Source organism: Mesoplodon bidens (assembly GCF_964165515.1).
Source record: "Mesoplodon bidens genome assembly, chromosome: 4".
Taxonomy (NCBI): Eukaryota; Metazoa; Chordata; class Mammalia; order Artiodactyla; family Ziphiidae; genus Mesoplodon; species Mesoplodon bidens.
This window is the reverse complement of record NC_138160.1, coordinates 159,183,860-159,197,413: the sequence shown is the minus strand read 5'-3', so window position 1 is coordinate 159,197,413 and position 13,554 is coordinate 159,183,860. Positions and strand designations below refer to the sequence as shown.

The following is a 13,554-nucleotide window of genomic DNA, read 5'->3' as shown; positions in this document are numbered from 1 at the left end:
AACTGGAATGCTATCACTTTATAGTCATACTATTAATTCAATTTTTTAAAATTGTGCTAAGAACACTTAAGATGAGATCTCCCCTCCTGACAGATTTTTAAGTTCACACTACAGGATTGTTAATGACAGGCACAGTGTTGTACAGCAGGTCTCTAGAACTTATGTGTATAGCTGAAACTTTATATCCATTGAATAGCAACTCCCCATGTCCTCCTCCTCCTCCCAGCCCCTGGCAGCCACTGTTCTACTCTCTGCCTCTGTAGGTTTAACTATTTTAGATACCTCATATAAGTGGAGGCAATATTTGGCCTTCTGTGACTGGCTTGTTTCACTTAACACAGTGTCCTCCAGGTTCATCCGTGTTGTCACATATGGCAGGATTTCCTTTTTTAAAAAATTTTTATTTATTTATTTGGTTCTATCAGGTCTTAGTTGTGGCCCGCAGGCTCCTTAGTTGCAGCCCACGGGCTCCTTAGTTGTGGCTTGACAGCTCTTTAGTTGCGACATGCATGGGAGACCTAGTTCCCGGATCAGGGATTGAACCCGGGTCCCCTGTATTGGGAGCGCAGAGTCTTAACCACTGTGCCACCAGGGAAGTCCCAGGATTTCCTTTTTAAAGGCCGAATAATATTCCATTGTATGTATACACCACATTTTCCTTATCCATTCATCCAGCCATGGACACTTGGATTGTTTCCACATCTTGGCTATTGTGAATAATGCTGCATCTATCTCTTCAAGATCCTGACTTCAGTTATTTTGGATAAATGCCCAGTCCTGGGATTACTGGATCATATGGTATTTCGATTTTTAATTTTTTGAGTGTCCTCCATAGTGTCCTCCATAGTGGCTGCACTGATTGACATTCCCATGAACAGTGTACAAGAGTTCCAGTTTCTCCACATCCTCCACACTTACCTTTTGTTTATTTTGGTGACAGCCATCCTGACAGGTGTGAGGTAATAGCTCATTGTGGGTTTTCTTTTGTTTTTACGTCTTTATTGGAGTATAATTGCTTTACAATGGTGTGTTAGTTTCTGCTGTATAACAAAGTGCATCGGTTATACATATACATCTGTTCCCATATCTCTTCCCTCTTGCGTCTCCCTCCCTCCCACCTCATTGTGGTTTTGATACGCATTTCCCTGATGATTAGTGATGTTGAGCATCTTTCCAAATACCTGTTGGCCATTCGATTGTCTTATTTTGGGGAACTGTCTATTCAAGGTCTCTGCCCAGTTGGTTTTTTTTTTTTTTTTTTTTTTTGCGGTACGCGGGCCTCTCACTGCTGTGGCCTCTCCCGTTGCGGAGCACAGGCTCCGGACGCGCAGGCTCAGCGGCCATGGCTCACGGGCCCAGCCGCTCCGCGGCATGTGGGATCCTCCCGGACCGGGGCCCGAACCCGCGTCCCCTGCATCGGCAGGCGGACTCTCAACCACTGCGCCACCAGGGAAGCCCCCTCTGCCCAGTTTTAATCAGGTTATTTGGTTGTGGGGTTGTTGGTGTTGGTGTGTGTGTGTGTGTGTTGCTATGAAGTTGAAGGAGTTTCTTATGTATTTTGGATATTAACCACTTTTCAGATACATGGTTCGCAAATATTTTCTCCCAGTGAAAAGGTCGCCTTTTCACTCTGCTGATTGTTTCCTTTATTAATTCAGTTTTAAAACAGGAAGCCAAGGTTCAGAGCTGGGAAGTGAACTGGCCCAGGGTACACAGCTGAGGAAGTACGGGACTGGGACTTGAACTTGGGTCTGTGATTCAAGAGCCAGGGTACTTCACCATGGTGCTCTTCTGTCTCGCTGGTACCTTGACATTGTCGATTTTTATGACTGTCCACCAGGTCTCCACTATCGTTTGCTCTCTTGCCGTCACATCAGGAGCCACTGACATGTAGAATTGAACTAAAATGTCCCTTGACTACTTTGGAAGAAATCTGGTGATATTTGACTTGTTTTGATGTTTTGCTGAGTCCAAGGGTACTTTCATGGTGTGGAGCAAGTGTCTCCAAATCTTCAGGGGAAAGTGCAAGGTCGTGGGCCACCCTTTCAGAATGTCCTTCTACACTGCAGATTCCTTCAAGGGCGGCCTTGACCTGTAAGCTTCCATTTTCCTCATCTGCAAAGTGGGGTGCTCATACTTCCCTTGCAGGATGTTTTTGAGGATGAGATGAGCTCATGTGGAATGTGGGACCGTGTCACTCATCGTGGCCTTCCTTGGCAGCATTGTCCCCGTGCTCCTTGCCGAGCTCTGGTAGACCTGAGCAGAGGGGCATCTGGGGGGTGGACATGGTAAAGCCGGGGCCCCTTGGATTTGCAGGACCAGTGATGTGCTCCCTTGAGAACACCTGGGGCGATTCAACCCAGAGCTGGGCTCCCTTCTCTAAGTGGCGCCCACACGATGACCCCAGACCCCAAGGCATTAATCTCTGGTGGGAGAGAAAACGGTCAAATGATCATATACCCAGATGTCCCCAGGTCCTGGGCGGGTATCACGGGGTGGGGGGCAGTTGGGGGCCGGCTGGGCCCATCAGAGAGTGACGCTCCATTGGGAAGGGGCAGATGTCTGTGGCTTGTTGCTCTACAGATGACCCATTTTTTTCGGAAATGATGAAAGTCTGATAAATTGTGTGAAAATGATTAGTAACTGCTTCCAGTTTTATTGCTGTTGAACATTATGCTGGGCCAAACCAAAGCCTTCTGAGGGCTGATGATGGCCTGTGGCTGGCGGCATGCAGCCTGTGTGTCACACGTACCAGTGAACGAGCACACACTCGCCGGGTGGACAGGACTTGGGGCGGTGCCCCTGGACTCTCAGGAGGTGATCTGGTGGGTCTGGGCTCGGAGCCGGAGTCACAGGAGTCGACGGACGCCCAGGTTTGGGCAGAGGCATCCTCGGGGCACGATTCTTCCAGGCCTGGCAGCCAGGGCTTCCCTTCTCTGGTTGGTGCTACGGTGGCACTGCCAGCTCTGCCGCTGGACCTGTCTTTCCTCCTCAGCAGTCCCGGGGCTGGCCAAAGCTCAGTTTGAGTGGCATTCCCTTCTCCAGATCCCTTAAAACCTTCAGCCCTCAGGGTGTCTCAGGTGACCTCCCAGGGCTGTGCTGTGACCACAGTGCCCCCAACAGTGCCCATTTATCAAGTGCCAGTCTGAAGGCCTTTCTTGGATTCAGTTCATCCTCACATCACATAGGAACCAGGTGTCATTCCCATTTGCCTGATGAGGATGCTGCACACAGAGAGGACAGGACTTGGCCAAGGTCACACAAACCACAGGCAAGTGGAACTCTCTGTGATGCCAGAGCTGGTTTTCTTAACCACACTTGCGTGTCCCAGAGGGAAGCATAATCACCTCGATTTTGGGGAGGCACTCCATGGAAACCCCCGATGTCAGCTGCTGTCTACTTAGTTGTGTTTACAATTTATTGCCATGGAAACCTTGGCGGGGAAGGGGGCTCTGGGTTGCCTGAGAAGGGGGCTGGGCCTAGGTGACAATTTCCAGTATCTAGGTGACACTGTACATCTGTGGGCAGGAGATTACCGCTGAGCCCTTGCTGGGGAGGCGGGGAGAGGGGTGCAGCCCTTCCTGTGGGGAGCAGGTGGGGCTGGCCATCCTGTCCTTTCTCTGGCTGGTCTCTGGAGCCCCAGTCAATAGGCCAGGAACAGGCTGGGGTGGTGGAGTCATTTGTTCGTTGAGCATATTTCTTGAAGGCCTGCTGTGTGCCAGGCACTGTTCTCGAAGCTGGGGATACAGCACTGAGCCAGACAGACAGTTCCTGCCCCCCCCAACCTCACGGAACTTATGTTTTAGTTCTGGTATTTGGCGTCTCCCTTTTTTTTAAATTTAAAGACACTTTTTTATTTTGGAATAGAGTTACAGAAAAGTTGTAAAGATGGTACAGATACCTCCAATCTAGTGTTCCCCAGACTTTATTTTGGATTTCACCTGTTTTCCACTAATGTCCTTTTTTTTTTTTTTTTTTGAGGGACTGGTTCTTTATTTCAAAAGGACACATCAATTTCCAGTATCAAAACAGTTATGCTGTTGGTTTTTCTTTCTCCCAGTCGGCCCCCAAAGAGATCACACCAAAGGAGAGTACATTTTAAGCCAATTAAGCTGCAGGATGCACACCTAACAGACCTCACTGAAACCTCACCAAAAAGGGGGGGGGATTGGGTAGGGAAAGAAACTTTAAAAGATCAGCACACTGCCAGCCCACAGTCTATAGAGAGCTCTCACAGCCAGATGGGGTGACCATTGTGCCCCAAAGAAGCAAAGTCTCAAAATAATATAAAATTTAAAAACAGTTTTGTTCCACTAATGTCCTTTTATTGCTCCAGGATCCAGTCCAAGATCCAACATTGCATTCAGTGGTCACGTCTCCCCAGTCTCTGGGTGGGGACAGTTCCTCGGTCTTTTTTTATTTTTTTATTTTTGGCTGTGTTGGGTCTTCGTTGCTGCGTGCGGGCTTTCTCTAGTTGCGGCGAGTGGGGACTCCTCTTCTTTGTGGTATCCGGACTTCTCATTGCGGTGGCTTCTCTTGTTGTGGAGCACGGGCTCCAGTAGTTGTGGCTCGCGGGCTCTAGAGCGCAGGCTCAGTAGCTGTGACGCACGGGCTTAGTTGCTCCGCGGCACGTGGGATCTTCCTGGACCAGCAATCGAACCTGTGTCCCCTGCACTGGCAGGCGGATTCTTAACCACTGCGCCACCAGGGAAGCCCCCAGTCTTTTTTTTTTTCTTTTCAAAATTTTATTTATTTTATTTTTAAGTTAATTTTTATTGGAGTATAGTTGCTTTACAATGTTGTGTTAGCTCCTACTGTATAGCAAAATGAATCAGGCATACATATACATATATCCCCTCCCTTTTGGATTTCCTTCCCATTTAGGTCACCACAGTTCATTAAGTAGAGTTCCCTGTGCTATACAGTATGTTCCCATCGGTTGTCTATTTTATACATAGTATCAGTAGTGGATATGTGTCAATCCCCGTCTCCCAATTCCTCCCACCCTCAGTCTTTCTTGTTCTTCATGCCCTTGGCAGTCTTGAAGAACACTGTCCAAATGGCCTGTAGAACGTCCTGCACTCTGGGTTTGTCTGATGTTTTCTCGCAATTAGACTGGGTCGTTCGTGGGTGGAGTGCCCTTCTCAGCACATCCTGTCAGGGGCACCTGGCATCCACATGATGTCACTGGCGGCACTCTCCTTCAGCTGGATCAGGCAGCATTTGCCAGGCTGCCCCTGCCGTATCACTCCTTATTGATCAGCGGTCCTTCTCCTGCCCATCTTCACTGTCAGCTGGCCCTCCTGTAGGGAAGCGGACCACCAGTGTCTAGAATCCCTCGTGCAGTTTCACGTGTTCACCGTTAGCAGTGACTCTTTCTGCTCCGCTGGTGCAGGCCGCACCGCACTGGGCACCCGTCTCACTTCTGAGGGGCTGGCAGGTATCGGGATGTGGAGTGGTCTGGCCCCCTCCGCCACAATCTCTCCATTACGCCCCATGCCCTCTTAAAGAAGAGCCAATAGAGAGGGCTGTAGGAGCCATAAGAGTAGCCTTGAAAGAACTAGGAGTACTTCATCCAGCCCAGGGAAGCTTTATTTTTAGGCATTTTATTTAGACAACTAAAAACAATTAGATGTTCAGAAACAGTATACAATAAAAGAGAGATCAAAGCAGTTACTTTATCATGTATTCCCCCTCTTCTTTATAACTAAAGCAAAAAAAAAAATGGCTTTCTGCTTTAAGGGAAAAGTCAGAAAAATAGGTCAATATACTCTCCCTCTCATAATAACATAAACAGCTACAAGAAATCTAACTGTAATAAGAGAAATTGGGTGTTGGTTTGCACATATTCATTAAAAAGACAGCAGACCATCGTACTACAAGAGTTGAACTGCATCTGCCTTCAGCTGATACTCTTGTGTTTTCAGTTACAGGTATCACCAAGTTGGTTAGTTCCAGCACTGGAGCTAATTCATATTCCTCATTGTTTACTGCTCGTGTTTACGTTAAGCAGAGAGTAACTCTGGAAGCTGATGCTTTTCTCTGTTTGTTTTAGTCCATAAGTTGTGTACATCTGCCTGATGCTCAGGCCTTAACTTCAGGAGTTGCACTACAGATGGAATCAGAATTCTCTGAAGCAGTTTCTTCTAGCTCCTCTTCTGCTGTCTCTGGAAAACTGATCTTCGGCTTTGCCAGCTCACCACTGTCTTCTTCAGGAAGCACACATTTCCAAAGGCCATATGTTTTTCCTACCACAGTCTGCCATAGTCTCAGTGTTCCATCTTCAGAACTCTACTAGCGTAGAGTTCTCCATCAGGACTAAACCTCACACAGTGAATGGGACCAAAGTGTCCTTTGTAGGATTCTAATTCTTCTCCACTATTATAATCATACTTATAAAGTTTAAAATCTTCACCCCCTGCAACAAGAAATTCTTTCTCAGGATGAAGAGGTGCAGAATTGATGGTTGCAGGAGCTTCAAAAGATTTAATTGGGTCCAAACTTACTGCAATAGATCGTCCATAAGTTATTACCAAGATCTCTCCCTCAGGAATATATTCCATACTGCAAACAGACATATTAAAATGTAGAGATTTCACTTCTGTCATAGTAGCATGATCCCAAAGGCGAACAGTGTTATCATCAGCTGAAAGGATCTGTTTATTGTCGCTGCACCATAGAGCCTTTTTAATACCAGAGGTATGACCACTGATTTCCTTAGGTTCTGCCTCAGGTTTGTTCAAGTCATGTATGCATAACAGTTTATCCTGTCCCCCGGTGAACAAGTAATTACTATCCTGAGTAAGATCCCATCTTGGCACTGTGTTTATGAGCGAGGGTCCTCCATTCATCTCCTGAGACAACATCCCACACTTTGGCTGTGAAATCGGCAGCTGCTGTAGCTGCTTTGGTGGTGTCCTTATTTAATGTTACATCCCAAACAGCACCCTCATGACCCAAAAATATCTCCTTGGCGTACCATAGGTGTACCATCTTTGCAAGCACCGATTAGGCAAAAGCCATAAGGCGTGATGCCACTGAAGGCCAAATCCACCACAGGCTGCGTGTGACGTGTGGCCCGTGCAGGTGAGCGGCCTCATTGCCACGGCGGCTGCGAGCCTTGCGATCCGGGCGGGGGTAGGGGAAGGGGAGCCGAGGGTGGTCTTGTCTTTTCTCTTCTCTTGGCACCGACTCCTCGAGGTGCCCCCCCCCCACCCCGCGAAAAGGCCAGTCCGGTGGCCCCGAGGCCAGAAAGGGGTTAGGGATGGGTCAGGGAGTCTGCAACAGACAACCGATCCACTGCTGTCAAGGGAGGAAAAGGGGGGGAGGGAGGAGAGTAGGGGAGGGGGAGAACCAGAGAACTGGCGGCCGTGATCCGCACCATCCAGGGAAGCGTGTTAAAGACTCATCCCACGGTCTTTTAGTCCCCTTACTAGACAGGGTGGTAGGCCTGGCCCCGGCTAATTCCTGTGGATTCAGGAGGTGGCTGTTGGCTCAGATGAGACGCATCTCTCCACTCGTCTCTGCAGGCTGAGATCGCACCCACCCTCCTGGGCCAGCCTTAAGCCTTATCCACCTCCTCCGTGAGCCCTCCCTGTTCTTGGGGAGTGGTGATGCGCCGAGATTTCCCGAAGCCCTCCCTGACTGCGCTCTCCAGTCTCCATCCGGCTCTGTGCCATGTGGCTCCCTTGTTCCCTTCCCGCCTGGCTTGCCAGCCTCCAGGCCATGGCAGTGTCACTTGTGCCGTCTCCTGCAGGACCCAACCCAGGGACTGGCACATAGTCAGGGCACAGCAGTTCCCGGGTGATGTGCTCAGCAGAGGCTGCGTCGCACTGTGGCAAAGTAACGGTTTTGTGCATCTCCAACAGTCCTGGGTTCAAGTCTCGGCTTTACCACTTCCCAAATATGTGACTTTGGGCAAGATGCCCTCTGGGTCTCAGTCGCCTCATTGAAAGATAATAAGCCCACTACTCAATAGTGCCTGGTTCCCAGCGCTGTCATGAGGACTAATTGAGCTCATCTCTGTAAAGCCCTTCAGTTTATGCCTGGCATCTGCTAGGTGCTCAGTTATTATTCTTTACAGAGGAAAGCACCAGGATGTCAGGCTGGTATATAGAAACTGGACTAGAGGTGGCCCCTTTGTATTAGCCTAAGTCAGCTAATTCCTATAAACAACCTGAAAATCTCAGTGATTTAATGCAACGGAAGTTCATTCCCAAGGTGGTGGGGATGCTATGCCCCTCGCAGGTACCCCGCCCTCCGTCTTGTGGTTCTTCCTCAAGAGGATGTTGGATTCTTTCTGAGACCCGGCAGTGCGGGGAGAGAAAGGGAGGCCGTGGAGAGTCTGGATGTGGGTGCTAACACTTCTGCCTTGACCTGGGGAACTGGCCTCACCCAACTCCAGGGTGGGTCAGGAGATCTGATTGGGCCGTGGACCCAGGAGGAAGAAGAAAGAACGGGCCTTGATACATGTGTCACCGGCAGAGGTGGTAACTGCGGTCAGTGTATTCAATCTCCCACCATTCTGGTACCATCTCCCTAATTTGGTAGTGTGTTCTTAAACAACATGTGTTATTTACTCAATAACTTTTATGGAAACTACTCAGTTTTTGAATTTAACATGTTTATTTATAAAAGGTAACTTTATAACATCTTTGAAAACGGAAAAGCAGTATCACCTGCCACAAATAGATACAAATAATTGCAAGCCTGTTGCGTCCTAGCTAGCTGGTGCGTGCTACAGTAGCTGGGTCTGTTAAAAAAAGGGATGTTAGCAAGTGCTAGAGAAATGAGAGGATGACAGCTGGATAGCACCACCTCGAGACATTCTCTTTGAGGTTCTCAGAACGCTCACGTGAGAGCTGAACAGGGAATGGCCTCCTCACTGTGAAGTCTGATGCCATTTAACCACCAGGTCCCCACGTGGCCTGAAATCACCCAGGTGCCACACACTTTGGGAAATGCTGGCTTAGGGGACAATCAGCACACGGTTTGTGCACAGGCAAATCCAAAACTTGGTGCAGAGAGAGGTAGGTGAAATCGCCTGTCACCTCGTAGCACTCAGGACTTTATAGTTTCCACCTTGATCTATGAGGAGAATTAATGGTGTCACTTAACCAATGGGAAACTGAGGCCCATAGTAGGGCATGACCCCCGGCTCCCCTGCAGGACTCATGGCCTTTGCACCGTCCCTGGCTGCCATCTTTGGTCGGGGAGGGCTTACCGCCGTAGGTGAGACCACGTGCGCAGGGGTCACGCTCTCTCATCTCTCTGCCCCTCTCACCCATCACCTGCCTGGTACACGTGACTGTGCTGGCACAGGAATGCCTGTCTCCCAGGCCTGCTTCAAGGAGCCAGGAAATCAGAAGATGACCCTGGGCATGCTTGGGTACTTGTCACCCACTCACTGGCCCAGTGGGTGACACAAGATTTGTGTGGGGACTGCATCAGTGGATGCTCTCCCTGGGGAACTACTTACCTGCCTGCTGTTAAGGGGAGGGCTCCCCGTATGTCCTGGCCCGCCTTTCTGAAGTTGTTTTGCAGTCCTGACTCCGGTGAACTCCACGAGTGGTTTGTTCACAGAGTAGGGGAGCCCGGCTTCCTCTCCTGCTCCTAAATCCCTTCCCACAATGTCCCGCTCATTCCAAGTTATGCCAGTGCCAAGCCCCACTCATTGAATACAGGCAGCGTGCCCCAGATCTCCCAGCAACATGGCCAAAGGTATTGTTACTCCCATTTGTGGGGATGAAGAGATCAAGGCCCAGGGAAGCAGGGTTCATTCATTCATCCATTCATGCACTCACTCAAAGGTTAATTGGGGAGGATTCCAGGGACAACAAGACTGGCATTGCCTTTACTGTGGTAGCATTTCCAGGATAGTGGGGAAGGTGGGCAGAATGCCAGTGAACAAATAATTGCACAGATGGTTATTGTCCACAGTGGTGAGTGCTGAGGAGGAAGGAAAGGGAGACAGGTGATAACGAGTTTGCGGAGAAGTAGCTCGCTGGATTAGCTTGGCCAACTAGTGCCCTTCCTCCAAAAAGCTCTTTCCAGACAGCATCCTTTATCTAATTTGGGTCACCCCCCACCCCCGTCCCTTCCCAGTGTGTATCTTTTTATTGCACCTGGACATGTCCTTGAGATCACTTAGCACAACTGCAGTGATCTGTGTGTGCCATTTGTCACCTGACATCTGTCTGTCTCGATGGAGTCTAAGCTCTTGAGAGCAGGGACCAAATCTCTGCTCATCACTGGATCCTGGTACTGAGCCCAGGGTCTGCACACAGCGGGTGCTCAGAAAATATTTATTAAATGAAGGAAGGAGAGAATCAGATCTAAATCAGATCTAAATCTGTGGAATGTGGGGCCCATGCTCCACCAACCTCACACCTCCCACAGCTCAGAACTCAGACAAGATGAGACCCCGGAGACCTGGCAGAGTGGTCCAGATCTGCTGGGATTGGATGCTTTGTTGCCATATCTCTTTGTGTTTGGAAAAATGTTTCTAGTTTTCTTCTAAGAGTATAAGTGCATCAGAAAAGATTTATTTCTCTAACAGTGGGAATGGGAAATGTTCCCTACCGAATGTGTCCTGAGGAATCGGGAAATCTGACATTACTCAGGCCTTGCCCAAAGTGGGAATTGGTGGCCAGCTGCCTGTCCTGATGGGAGGCTACCAGGCTCCCCTCACCCCTGCTAGCTCCGCTTGCTTGAAATGGCACTTTAGCCCCCAGAATCTGAGGTGGGGAAGCTGGGAGGGAGCAGACACCTGATATTCCACACTCACCCCAGCCAGGGGCCTAGGCCTAATTGTTCCCATTTTGAGAAAACAGGGGCTCAGAGAGGTTGAAGGCTTGGCCCAGAGTCACACAGCCATCAAAGTAACAGCCAGCCCCTAAAGGCAAGACTGTCCAACCCCCAGAAAATGATACTTTCTGTTAGATCACCTGACTGTGGAGAGTCAAGGTGCCCAGTTTTCAGTTTCAGTCGAGTAATCCTGTTCTCTCTAGAGCTGGCAGGTTTCCCTAATCACCTGGGTCCTGTCCTGCCCCCCACCCTCAAGTCCGGTCCAGATGGGCCTTGGAGTCTGCGTCTTTCAAAGTGTCCTCAGTGATTCTTAGGATCAGGTAAGCTTGGAAACCCTGAAGAGGGGTTCCCCATTATGACTTAAGTGTAACTCTGGGATTGGGTACCACAAATCTTAATTAACTTAATAATGATTATCATGAAAGCGTCACATGGGGCTTAAGAGTTTAGAAAGCTCTTGGAAGATGAGTGTGATCTGGGCATGGTCGTTTTCTCTGCAGATGAGAACACTGAAGTTCAGAGGGGCCACAGGAGCGCAGCTTTTCTGCACTTGGATCTCATAGTTTTTCTAGTTTACCACAGAAGTGTTTGCGTCCTGGTGAGTGTTAGGTCCTCACATTGTTCCTGGTGACATGGCTGTGGGTTTTGAGCCCTCTGTTCTTGGTGCAGAGAACTAGCCCTGACCCATCCTCTGCAGTCAGATGTTTCTGGAAGGAGGGAAGTGAGAAGCCACAGATGCTGGACAGTCGGAGAGGGTGGTGATAGAAGCAAACACTGAGCATCTCCTGGTCATCAGGCACAGTGCTACGCACTGTAAATCTACCATTTTATTCAGTTCTCACAACAAACCCAGGAAGTGAGGGCTTTTACTTACCCCATTTTACAGATGAGAAGGCTGCTATGTGTTCAGGTTCCGCGGGCTGATTAGACTCTGTCAACACGGGAGGTGGGAGGGCATGGAGATGGGTGGAGCCAGCCCTTGCCTTCTGGAGCCGGGAGCCCCGCCCAGATTCACCCTGAAGGCCAGGTGGCTGGGCCGGTTCCACTCTCCGTCCTGCCCAGTTTTCCCCGACTTGGCTTTGGTTGGCCGAGCTTCGAAACTGGGGCACTCTCAAAGCCAGGTGGTTTGTCAGAGCTGAGTTAACCCTGAGTCAAAGGAGGAATGAGAGGGTTCACTGACCCGCCTCCTCCCTGCCCCATCCCCACCCGTCCCTCCCTGGGTCAGGCCCGTCACAGTGGGGCCACACAGACATGTCACCCGACTTGGACCTCTGCCTGCCTTACACTCACTGGAACATGAAGAGTCAGCTGCCCGGGACTTAGCTTGTTCTAGAGCCATTGTTGTGAGGTCCCAGGCAGACCTGGGATAGCTGGGCTTTGAGGCCTGGCACATCTGGGTCCCAATCCTGGTGCTTCTGCCCCCCTCACTGTGTGTCCTTGGGCAGCTCACTTCACCTCTCTGAGCCTACCTCCTGGAGACATGAACCCTGACCTCACAGGATTACTGCTCGGAGTCGAGAGCACCTCCCGCAGCTACTGGCTCATCGTAGGTCCTAATTCAGTGACATGACGCCTCTACTTCCTTCCCCCGTTTATGAAACTTCCTGTCATACTTGATCTAAAACAGAGATGATAAACTGGCAGCATTGGGGGTCAAATTCTGCCCAGTCACAGATGTGATTATTCGGTCCTCACATTAAAAAAAAAAATTAAAGTTAAATGCCAGCATTTCAAATTAGGAGGTTTCACATAAAAAATCTGGATTTCCAGTGCCTCTAGAAGAATGGGGCTCCCAGGCTTCACTGGCCAAAAGGAAACTGCCAGAGAGTCAGAATCAGGTGTATTGTTGTCGTTGAGGGGAGGGGGCAGTACTGTATTTCTCATGCCTCCACTTTGAGCCTAATGATTAAAGATTCTCTTAAGGCCACCCCACAAGGAAGGAATAGTGACTCAGAATGACTTTTAATCTTTCAGAACACCGGCGCAGTCTGCCCAGGTGCCATGTGTCAGTGGGTTAGCTGGCAGGACCTGCTTCCTGCAGAGCAGTGTCATCTAACCCAGTCCACCTCCTACAGGCCTCATGCCAACAGTGGCCACCAGGGAGCCAGTCAGGGAGGTCTCCCTTTGGAAAGAGCCAGTGGCCTTTGGGAGACAGTGGAGACCAGGGTTGAGAGCTTGATCTCTGAGTCCCCCACCAGGCTATCAGTGCCTTGCTCTGCCTTCGTCACGGTTGGGTCCCCAGGGCCTAGGACGGTGACGGGCACACTGCAAAACGTGTTGAACAGTGAATGAGCAGTCTCCCTGGGGTTGGACCGCAGCCCTGCTACTTGCAGAGTTGATCTGCTATAGCACTTTACCCACATCCTCAGCGGGGATGGTGACGGTCCCTTCCTCCTGGGGGACGGTAGGACTTCAAAGAGAGAACTCAGCTAAATTGCTCAGCACGGCACCCACCGTGGTAAGTGACCAGTACGTGTGGCTCTGACGATTATTTAGTTGGTACAGGTATTTCTGTGCTTGAACCTTGATACAGGCCGCCACTTGGGCCTCTGACCCTGCGGCTGGTGGTGTTACAACTGCTTGAGCGTGCTGGTGGTAACAGCCCGGAGGAGAGAGGGCACGTGGACTTGACCAAGGGTGAGGACCCCTGGGGAGAACCACCTGTTTGTCAGCTGGTGTCACTCCCTAGTGTGGAGACGTGGGATGTGGACGTGATGTCCACCCTCCCACAGGCTGAACTGGTTGGCC

The 13,554-nt window shown here is 50.1% G+C and overlaps 1 protein-coding gene and 1 pseudogene across 2 annotated transcripts in view; one reads left to right on the top strand and one right to left on the bottom strand.

Moving 5' to 3' along the window:
• Nucleotides 1–13,554, top strand: part of ERGIC1 (endoplasmic reticulum-golgi intermediate compartment 1) — a 107,780-nt gene that overhangs the window by 6,918 nt on the left and 87,308 nt on the right. The gene's annotated exons all lie outside the window — the stretch shown is intronic.
• The window catches only part of LOC308615658 (serine-threonine kinase receptor-associated protein-like), a 35,060-nt pseudogene continuing 27,293 nt past the window's right edge, over nt 5,788–13,554 (bottom strand). Inside the window, exon 2 of the transcript in view lies at nt 5,788–7,095. The product of the transcript in view is annotated as a serine-threonine kinase receptor-associated protein-like (transcript). The remainder of the gene's footprint in view (nt 7,096–13,554) is intronic.